Source organism: Lactuca sativa, chromosome 6 (assembly GCF_002870075.4).
Source record: "Lactuca sativa cultivar Salinas chromosome 6, Lsat_Salinas_v11, whole genome shotgun sequence".
Lineage (NCBI taxonomy): Eukaryota > Viridiplantae > Streptophyta > Magnoliopsida > Asterales > Asteraceae > Lactuca > Lactuca sativa.
The window spans coordinates 144,678,844-144,689,946 of record NC_056628.2 but is presented as its reverse complement, the minus strand read 5'-3'; the positions used below and the strand labels follow the sequence as shown (position 1 = coordinate 144,689,946).

Sequence of the window (11,103 nt, the reverse complement as noted above, 5' to 3'; positions counted from 1 at the left end):
TTTACTTGTCTTACCCTCCTAGTTATGCATAACTTGTTTATGCCATAACCAATGTCTACACCCAATTTAGTTCTAAACTTTATTTTAATGGTTTTAAGTACAAGCTATGGCATCGTATTTTTCTTGACATGTACAAATGTATCAAAATTATTGGTCACATTACCGGTAAATTTACAACTATCAATGATAATGATGAAGAGGATTGTGAGGCAATTGACTCTCTTACCAAATCCTGCTTTATCCACTCTTGACCCTAATCTCCTTTAAATCATATGTATTAACAATTGCATCGCCAAATACATTTTGGACAAACTTGATAAATTTTTTCTCAAGAATAAAATATTGTGTGTTTTGCAACTCCAAGATCAATTATGTAATACCAAAATGGTATGATGTTTATTACTAAGATTTGTCACTCTCTAGAAAAATCATGCCAATATATTTCCTATTGTTGGTTCTACCATAATTGAAATGGAATTAGCCATGCATATTTTATGTAACCTCCGTTCTTCCTGCCATAGTATAGTCGACATCGTCACAAATATTAAACATTTCCCTTTCTTTTTAAAAGTGAAGAGTATGCTTCTTTTGCATGAAGAACGAGAATAAGAAACCAACTAAACATTTAATTCTACTTTGTAATTGAGCACAATCCTTTATTCAACATCTAATCTACATAGTACTTGGAAAACATGTCAACTAAAATAAAATCAATGGTCAGAGAGTTTACAAAAGGTAGGGGTAATTTTGGTGTTTCTTCCAATGTTAATCCTTTTGTAAGTAATTCAAGCTCGGGACAATTAGATAATATATGTGTATTATGGCTCCTCTCAAAATCATGTCATCGAACTATTAGCATTCGAATAATGATTTTGCACCACACTAATAACAACTCCCCAACAGGCTCGGTATGTTTAGCTACCACCTGGCCTACTCAACCCAACGCAGTTCCAACCTAGACAATTCAACAATGCTCCAATTAGTTCTCGTAAGGTCAAAATCATCCTCAAACATACCCATAGAGATCACACATAAACTAATTTTGGCAACCAATAACATATGGATCTTGCCCCGATATTTAAGTTTATGTCTTTTTAACCACCACAAGACACAAACTGTTACATGGATTCTGGAGCAAGCTCGCAACGAATTTTAAATGTAACAATGTTTTACTTAACTCATGTTATACTTTTAAATCTATTATGTTTGTTAATGATGCTTTACTTTCGGTTAGTTGTACTCAGAAAACAATTTTTTTTCCTTTTTCTCAAGATTGTCTTTTACTTAAAAATATTATTATTTCCAATAGATGGTGAAAATTGTATTTATGTTCTACAATTTACTAATGAAAACTATATTTATGTTGAATTTGACTTGATTGGTTTATATATTAAGGATATTAAAACATGTGCCCATTTTCTTGGTGTGACAATCTTGATGTTTTTGTAAGATTAGGTGTCTAAGCCATTAATTAAATTATTATAAACTTAAATTATTAGCAAAGTCCTTTTGGGTTTCCCTCAAACCTAGTAACTGAAATGTTATTTGGAGAGAGATACTGATTTATTAATTTAGTATATGATTAATAAATTAATTAAAAATCAAAATAAATAATTTATTAATATGTTTTGAGAAAAATATATTAATGATAAAGTATATTATTTAATTTAGAATTAATTATATTGCCATATTTATACTTATTTTTAGGCAATATTTAAGTACATTTTTATTAAAAAGTTGGTAATTTGTTTAGAATAATGGTACTTATGAGCTTAAATGTTATTTACAGCCAAAAAGAAGAAATTTTGAAGAAAAGGGGACTGAAAGTGTTAAAGAAAGAAACTTTGGGAATTAAAAGAGTAAAAGTGAAGCAAATCTGGAAAAAGGTTATTCACGACGTGAGACTTAAAGGATTCACGACGTGAATCGTTGGTTCTAGAAGATATGTACGCGGGTGAAGGAATCCTTGACGGGCACATTTATCTACAACTCACGACGTGAATTGCTTACTATTCACGACATGAATTTATGGATATCAGCAACTATATAAATCCTTGACAATTACGAATAGAAGAAGCTTTTGGCAGAAGAAAGGAATTCCAGAAGACGATTTAGAACGAAAGAAAGGTTCTGGAAGAGGGTTTTCAACACCAAAAGAAGTAAAGGTTTATATTTTAGAACATGTCTTTCATTAGTTTTAGCTGTGTTGATTTATCTGCTATGATGAGCAGCTGAATCTAGCTACTCTTGTTTAGCTAGATGAAGCTTTAAACTTATGAATAGTTATATGCTTATGGATTAAGTTTAGTTGGTTAAAATTGCTTGTGTTTGATTTGTTTAACCTAGCATGTTATTATTTGTTTATCTAATTGCATGATTGCATGTTCTGTGTAGCTTAGTGACCATTAAACTGCATGAACCTGTTTACCTAATGATTTAGTGAACATTGAATTGTTAGAGCTAGGATTGACCAATCTTAGTTAGTAATTAGAATAAATAAGCTTAGCTATGCTAGAGAACGTGTACTGTGACAATAATTGCGTTTATACAACAAAATCTTACATAGCATATTTACATTCATAATTAGTTCTGTGTTTAATTATGTGTGAACATACATGGTTTGACATGAATTAGTTAATTATTGGTAAGATATAACTAAATTACTAATACAACTAAAAACCAGCTTAATAATCCGTAATCATTAGCTAGTCATAAGGGAGAAGTGGATTCGAACTAAACAACAGTGTGTGTTTTTAAATATTGAATTTGAATTTAAGTTCATATGATCTTGTAAAATCAGATAAAAACCCTTTTAAACTTATTAAAAATTAGGTTAATTTAATAGTAAGTAAATTAATTAGTAACACCGTTCCCTGTGATCGACACCCGACTTACCCAAGCTATACTGTAATCTGACTAGGTACACTGCCTATAAGTGCATAGTTAGTTAAGTTTGTTAGGTTATAAATATTAAAATTAGTGAGTACTTTTGTGCAAATCAAGTTTTTGGCGCCGTTGCCGGGGAACGGCTTTCAATTAATTTAGTTTATTTGATTATTCGTTATTTGTTTTTAGTTAGTTTTTTTTATTATTATTTTAGTTTTATTTTCGTTGATATCATTTCACTTGCATAGATAGTATATTTTTTTTTCTGTCACAGAGTTCACGACGTGAGTTTTAATAAACTCACGACGTGAAAGCTGAGAGTTCAGTTTTTAATTTTTCTTATTTTAGTCTAGTTTTACGTGTTTAGTTTAGCAAGTTGCAGGAGTTCATGACCAGAAGCTAAAACACACACTTGGTGCCACCTCTTGAAGACCCCGAGTCTGCACTTCACAAGAAAAAGACGCCCTTACAAGAACTGAAGTCAGTTTTTTCTAGGAAGTCGGGAAATAAGACAGGAGAGTCAAGTTCATCAGCGAAGCACAAGAGCAATCTTGAGCATTTGGATCATACACCCGTCCAGACCGAGTCCGAAAGCGATACCGAGCCAGAATTTGAAGAACACACAAGCGAACCCGAGAACGAGCCAAAGAACGAGATGGCAGCAATTGAAGAAATGTCTATGGGAGCTTACAAGAAGCGGATCCGAGAAGATGTGGGTCCCGGTTTAGTCCAACCCGCAATACCTGCCACTGCCACATTCGAGCTGAAGGGACACATATTGATTGCCCTGAAGGACATCCCATTTTTCGGGAAAGATCATGAGGATGCTTTTAAGAATCTAGATGAAGTCAATGACATTGCAGACTACTTCAATGTCCCAAATGTCAGCAGAAACACAGTCTTGCTTAGGATGCTTCCCATCACTTTCAAAGGAGCTGCTAAGGAGTGGTTAAAAGCACTCCCACCGGGTACAATCACCACTTGGGCTCAAATGCGTGAGAAATTCTTGGACCAGTTTTGCCCGCCATCCAAGATAGCCAAACTCAAGAAGGCAATAGCCAACTTTGAGCAACAGCCAGGGGAGTCCCTATATGAAGCAAGGGAGCGGTACAAGGGCTTACTCAGAAATTGCCCTCAGCATGATCTAAATGTGTAGCAAGAGATGTCAATCTTTTATGATGGGGTCAACGTGATGACAAGACAACTCCTTGATTCTCAAGGACCTTTGACAAAGAAAAATCCAAGGGAGGTCAAGGAGCTAATTGAAGAATTCGCGAAGCATTCTCGCGAATACCACAACCCGAGGCAAGAAGGAATCAAAGGCGGAGGAGGGTCCCAAACTGAAGAAATAGCAGCGGTCATGGCCATGTTAAATAATATGGACCGTAGGATAACACAGATGGACCAGTCGATACATGCCATAAGAGTAGGTTGCGAAAGATGCAGTGGTCCACACTTGACAAAGGACTGCAATGTAGATGATTATGGGAACAGAAAGGTTCAAGTATGCTACTCTAGTGGGGATAAATTTGATGAGGACTAGAGGAAACCTAAGAAGGAGTGGATGCCATATGAGTAGTATAAGAAGCAAAAAGAAGACAAGTATAGGTAGACAAGTCGAGGCCTCTATCAAAAGGAGCAGCCACCAGCCGAGAAGAAACCCGACCTAGAGACCATTTTAATGAAGTTTATGGAAGCATCATAAAAGCGACACGATGCCACTGATTCTGCTATTCTGGAACAACAAACTTTGATAAAGAATCAGTAAGCCTCCATCCATAACCTTGAAGTACAATTTGGTCAACTAGCCACTCTAGTTCATGAGAAGTTATCCCCGAAGAATCCCGAAGTAAAGAACCAATCTCATGTAATGGCCATAGACACCGAAGAAGAAGCCATCTCGAAGTTCCTGGAAGCATTGGAAGAAGAACCACAGAAGCCCGATCAAAAGATGAAGAAGATCAAGCTCGAAAATCATGAAGCTGCTGAGTTCCAGAATTCACGACGTGAACCTTATATGTTCACGACATGGGCCCATCATGAACAGAAAAATTCTGCAGTTAGTTTGGTTTATCAGCCGCATTTGCCTTTTCCTTCCCAAGCTACCCTTAGTCCACTGGAGAGAGAGCGTAGAGAGTTTGTCAAGCATGTGAAGGGATCCCGATTAATACTCCTTTTGTCGAGTCCCTATCCAAAACTCCCGAGCATAAAAAATTACTGCAAAACTTGATAGACACTCGAAGGCAATTAAAGAAGCAGTCTATAGTGATTCTAAGTGAACAAACTTCAAAAGTTGTGTTAGGAGAAACACTAGAAAAGATGGGGGATCCTGGACGCCTCACTCTACCGTGTGAGTTTGGTAATAAATTGAAGGTTAATGCTTTAGCCGAGTCTGGGACTAGCATTAATTTGATGCCTTTTTCATTTTATCAAAAATTGGAGATTCAGAAAATAAAGGCTACAAAAATGAACATTCACATGGCGAATCGTTCGGTGACACAACCCCGTGGCATCGTGGAGGATATTTTCGTGAAAATTGGAAAATTTGTTTTTCCAATATCAGGAGATATCAGGAGAGTGGATGCACTAGGGTTTTGTGCAACACTGTTATTCCAAAACTCTATGATATTAGAGTTCATTCCGGGAATAAAATATTTTCTGCCAAAAATCCCAGGACTATATATAGAATTCTGAACCATATTTATTCATTAGTTACATTTCCAACTAGAGAAAAGCCAAATTCTCTCTCACGGATCTTCGAGTTTTCATCCCAAATCGTGAGTACTTCTATCTAGTTGTATTATATAGCTTAGATTGTGCCTAATAACATCAAAATCGGATCAAAACCCCAAAATTTGAGAGTTTACCGCCCAAGAACACTTGGAGAGTAAACTCTTTTATAAGGGCCAAAGTGTGCCCAATGTCCCTCCAAACCTTGGAAATGAACCTTGAGACTACCCATAGCTGGTTTAGACATCCAAAACATTAAGAATCAAGGGTTGAGAGTGAGTTCACGGCCAAGGATGTTCTTGGGCCGTGAACTCCATTTTAAGGTTTCAAAATGCCCCAAATGTCTTCCTTAAGCCAAGAGACTAGCATGACACTTTACCCTAATGTGTTTAGGACTAGCAAACACCTTTAGAACACCAAGAGTAAGGTGTTCACAGTCCAAGAAGTTCCAGGGCCGTGAACTCCATTCAATAGTGCCAAATGGTGCTATAAACTCTTCTAAAGCCTTGTACAATAACCTAGTTTAGTTCCTAGTTAATTTAGGGACTTGAAAACACCAAAAACATCCTCCCAAGGGAGATTATAGCCGTAATCTCCAAGGGATATGGTCCCTGGGCCGTGAACATTGAGCAAGGCCCTTTTAAGGCCTTAAACCCACCCACACACTTGTTTAAGCCTAGAAGCACTTCACCACATAAGTTGTAATAGCTTTGAGCTTCATTTGGTGCCCCAATAGAGAGTTTACGGCCAAGAGTTTACTCCCCTGGGCCGTAAACTCCAACACACATGGTCTTTAGACCATAAACTTCCGTATGAGGTCTTGCACTCCTTTGTTGCAACCCATTAGCCTCCTAGCACTTGACCAAAGTGTTTTCCTCGCATTAGGATGTTTATACATGTTTAATTAGTGTTATAATCACTAATTGTTTATATACATATGTCTTCATATGTAATTAGGACCATTGTGTGTGTCTAAAGTCTTCACTTGACACCTAGCTGTCCTACCTCTTCGGTTCATCCGTATCACCCACAACAGGTGAGTTCATACCCCTTAGTCAATGATTTAAATGTTTTATGGGGGGATACAAGTAGAATCATGCTAGTTATTATATCTATCACATGTGATTAATAAACAGTACATAAATGATTGGCTACACATTAGCTGTTTTACCAAACAGTTGTTATTCAAAGGATTTTCATATACGTTTCATATATTTAAAACTCCTGATTTAATTGTTCATTATACACTGTAGGTTTCATTTCAAACTCATTTACAATTGTGTTTCAAATAAATGTTTCTTTGTATTTAAAATTGTTTTGTTAGATAAATACTTCCAACCTGTTTTATAGATTTACATCAAGTCGATCTTTTCTTAGATAGTAATCCTATTCAAAAGGTTTTACAAAACTTATTTTATGCTTTTATATTGTCAATTGCATGCCTATATATGTATGGTTATATAAGAAATATTTAAAGAACTTAGGAAGGCTGTTCACCTTATTTCCTTTTCGCGCTTGAGATGTGGTCTGGTGGGATATCGGTTATCCATCTGAAGGTCGTTTAAATATTAGTTATATATCATGTGTACATATATAGTCATAAAGGTTCTTCCAGTTCAGTTCAATACCCTTGGGTAGCAAGGGTACACATCCATGTTCATACGTACCAGTTACATTACTAGTAAGCTACCGTATGGGTAGTTTAGAAAGATACTAGGACTATTACTAGAACGCGATATCATACAATGAGTCAGTTCATTCATGAGTCAATACTTGCTAGATAGAGAGAACATACATTATAGCTAGTACACACAGTACATTACTATACATGCTAGATAGAGAGAGAACACACGTTACAGCTAGCACACGCAGAACATTACAGTACATTACTATACTATTACATAGATATGTTTTACATGATTACGCTTACATGAGTACGTTTACATATATACGTTTACATGAGTGCGGTTACATATACTTTGATAGGACAAACATCACTGGGTGCTATTGCATAGAAGAAGTTCATGATCTAACTATACCGATGAATCACAACGCATTGTGATAGTTATATCAGGTATACATGATCACAGTAATGTGGATGTTCACGGCTTGCATACAGGCAGGGGTCGTGTAACGGTCGCAAAATCCCTTTGACAGGGGAGCGTTTAGCCTGGGATCTAGCCATCACATTTGGCCTTATCCCTCAAATAAGGCAATAGGAGTACAGAGGTAGTCACTTATTACAAATACTACAGTACTTACGAGATTACCTTAGACTTAAGGTAATTAGTACGGTTGTAGTTCCACATTACACCATAGTACTATTTCATTTTCCCATTACATTCACTTCGTGAATATTCACACGATGCACGGTAATGTAGAAACTATATTTTTGGTTAATGATAGTCAGATTTGGGAAAATACACACTCTATCAAGAGACATACACACAGACACTAGATGCCTTGGTAGAAGGCTACAATTAGTAAGAAACATAGGGCTTCCTAGGATCATACAAAACATTTTCAATACTTATAGTTCATATACATTTTAAATACTTACAGTTCATATACATTTTCAATACTTACAGTTCACATACATACAAATTAAGACACTAAAATACTTATGATCCCACCAGCTTCATAGCTGATACTCGCTTTCAAAATAACTTGTATCCTCAGGTCAACCATAGACAGGTACTGATGCAAGGCTCAGGGAAGATGCTGCTCGTTCAAGACGCATCTTTCATTTTGATTTATTCTTTCGTGTCTATTATAATTTGACATAACACACTTGTATTAAAATTATATTATTAATGCAATGGATGATGTTGTTGCTTGTTTACTACTTTTCATTGATGTGATACTGTACATGACGTCCTCCGCCCCAGAACGTTTCCGCCGTTCATGGTTTTGGGGTGTGGCACATTCTCGTGCTCATTAGATGTACCTGAAACAACAACTAAAAACCGTAAGCCAAAGCTTAGTGAGTTTCACCGAAAGTACCAACACACAAACATATAATATATACAACGACATGTCAGATCCAATCAACCATCAGGTTGGAATACCCCAAGCCCAATCAACCTTTGGGTCCAGTCATCCTTTAGATGGAATACCCCAGGTTGAAATGCCAATATACAAAGGGTCCAATCACCACAAAATAGTAACATATGGTAAATCAGGTAATCAGCCAACAGATATGTCAACATATATATATATATATATATATATATATATATATATATATATATAACAAATAAACATATACATAACAAATAAACAGATAATCAGCCAACATACAAATAGGTAGATTTATAGATCACCGCCACATAGTAACACCCTAGAAACTAGGATACAAATCTAACAGATCACTACAACATAGTAACATATGGTAAATCAGGATATCAATCTAATGGGTCGACCTTGTTGCCTTCGACCCATAAGTTTAGTGAGGAAGACTCACCTCACAGTCTGAACAATAGCTGTTGAGATCTCGACTGCAAATCTCAGTTCTAATTGTCACCTATCTAACCAAATGACCAATTATCAACCACAATCCAAAATATCCAAAATACCCTTCAGTCAAACTTGGTCAAATTCAAATTCAAACTGGTCAAAATCAATAAGTCAATTAAGTCAACCCCGTCGGTTCAACCCAACTAAGTCAACTCAGTCAAGTCGACACAGAACATGTACGCGGGGCGCACTCCGAAGGTACGTTGGTCGTACTTAATCTTTGATAGCAGTTGGGATGGTTGACCTCGTACGCGCTGCGTACTCCAGGTACAGAGGACGTACGCCCAGACTTCTTAAATCTCCATTAAGAGCTTAATGCCTTAACTTCTCACGTCCATCTTTCATATCCAAGGCCAAAATACTGCTTGGAGTCATAAAGTTTCCAACTTTATGACTTTGCATGTACATTAAGTTCATAACTCAACATCTTAATGCATTAAGACCTTCTAAGGAATGCATAAAGTAAAACTAACCCCCAATACTACATTTTTATGACTTAAGACCCCTCCAAAGGTCTGAAAGGATGACTTATTGGGTCAAGAGCATGCTATGCTCAAGAAACATCACATTTGGGACAAAAAGAACAAAAAATCAAGCCCACAACAAGATCTAAAGGAAACTTCACCAATTTCAGAACTTTGTACCTCCAAGTGATGCCAAATGATTGTGTGTTTCTAGATCCAAAGTGTTTCCCTCCTCCAAGATGGTCTTTACTTCCTTCCTTCTTCTTCAAAGGCACAAAACACACACACACACACACAAGCTTAGAAATTCTTCACAAGGCGGATTAGGGTGCAAGGACGTTTGAAAGGATCGAGGCTGATGGAAGGAGACAAGGTTGGGAGCTAATGATGAATAAATAGGGTCCAAACCCTAATGATTAAGGTTTGGGAATTCACGGCATACACCCAATGTACAAAAAGTGTATGCCTAACATACTTGGCTCCGCCCCAATAATCTAAAAGTGGCAATAACAGCCCGTCCCATTCACAAGTGATACACTATAAGGACCAAAATGTAATAGATCTCAATATAAGGGTAAAAAATGAAAGTACCTCAAAACACGATGTTACAATTCTCCCCCATTTGACTTAGAATTCATCCTCGAAGTCTACTGTAGTGAATAACTTGGGGTCATGCTCCCTCATCTGAGCCTCCGGCTCCGAGGTCCACTCGGAACCTCTCTGATGCTACCACTGAACCTTTACCAAAGGTCTCTCCTTGTTGTGTAGGACCTTTATATTTTTTTTCCAAAATAGCCACTAGTATCTCAATATAATTCAGGTTCTCATTGACCTGAGTTTCATCAAAAGGAATCACTATCTCACTGTCCAATACACACTTCCGCAACTGAGAGACATAGAAAGTGTTGTGGATCTTACTGAGCTCGTTAGGAAAATCCAACCAGTAAGCCATCATACCTACCCTGGCGATCACACAGAAAAGTCTAATATACCAGGGACCTGATTTCCCCATCTTCAAGAAGTGTATCACACCCTTCCTGGGGGAGACCTTCAGGAGCACCATATCGCTAACCTGAAGCTCCAACTTTGATCGGCGCCGGTTGGCATAGCTCTTTTGCTGACTCTGAGCAGTTAGATGTCTTTGCCTGATCTGATGAATAAGTTTCACGGTCTGAAGGAATACCTGGGTCCTTCCCATGACCGTATGACCAACATTTCCCCAACATACTAGGGTTTGACATCTACGACCATACAAGAGATTAAAAGGTGGGGCACCAATGCTGGAGTCATAAATGTTGTTGTAGGAGAACTCCACAAGAGGTAGGTAGGAATCCCAACACTCACCGAAATTAATGACACAGTCTTGCAAGATATCCTCAAGGATCTGGATGGTCCGCTTACACTAACCGTCGGCCTGCAGATGGTAAGCAGTGCTGAAATGTAACCTCGTACCCAATTCCTCATGGAACTGCTGCCAGAACCGGGAAGTAAACCGAACATCTCAAAC

At 37.3% G+C, this 11,103-nt stretch overlaps 1 non-coding gene across 1 annotated transcript; it reads right to left on the bottom strand.

Annotated features, from left to right (window-relative positions):
- Positions 1 to 3,925: 3,925 nt before the first annotated feature.
- On the bottom strand, positions 3,926 to 4,032 carry LOC111890566 (small nucleolar RNA R71). The gene has a single exon (XR_002849903.2). It is a non-coding gene; the product is annotated as a small nucleolar RNA R71 (small nucleolar RNA).
- Between the last annotated feature and the right edge of the window lie 7,071 nt (positions 4,033 to 11,103).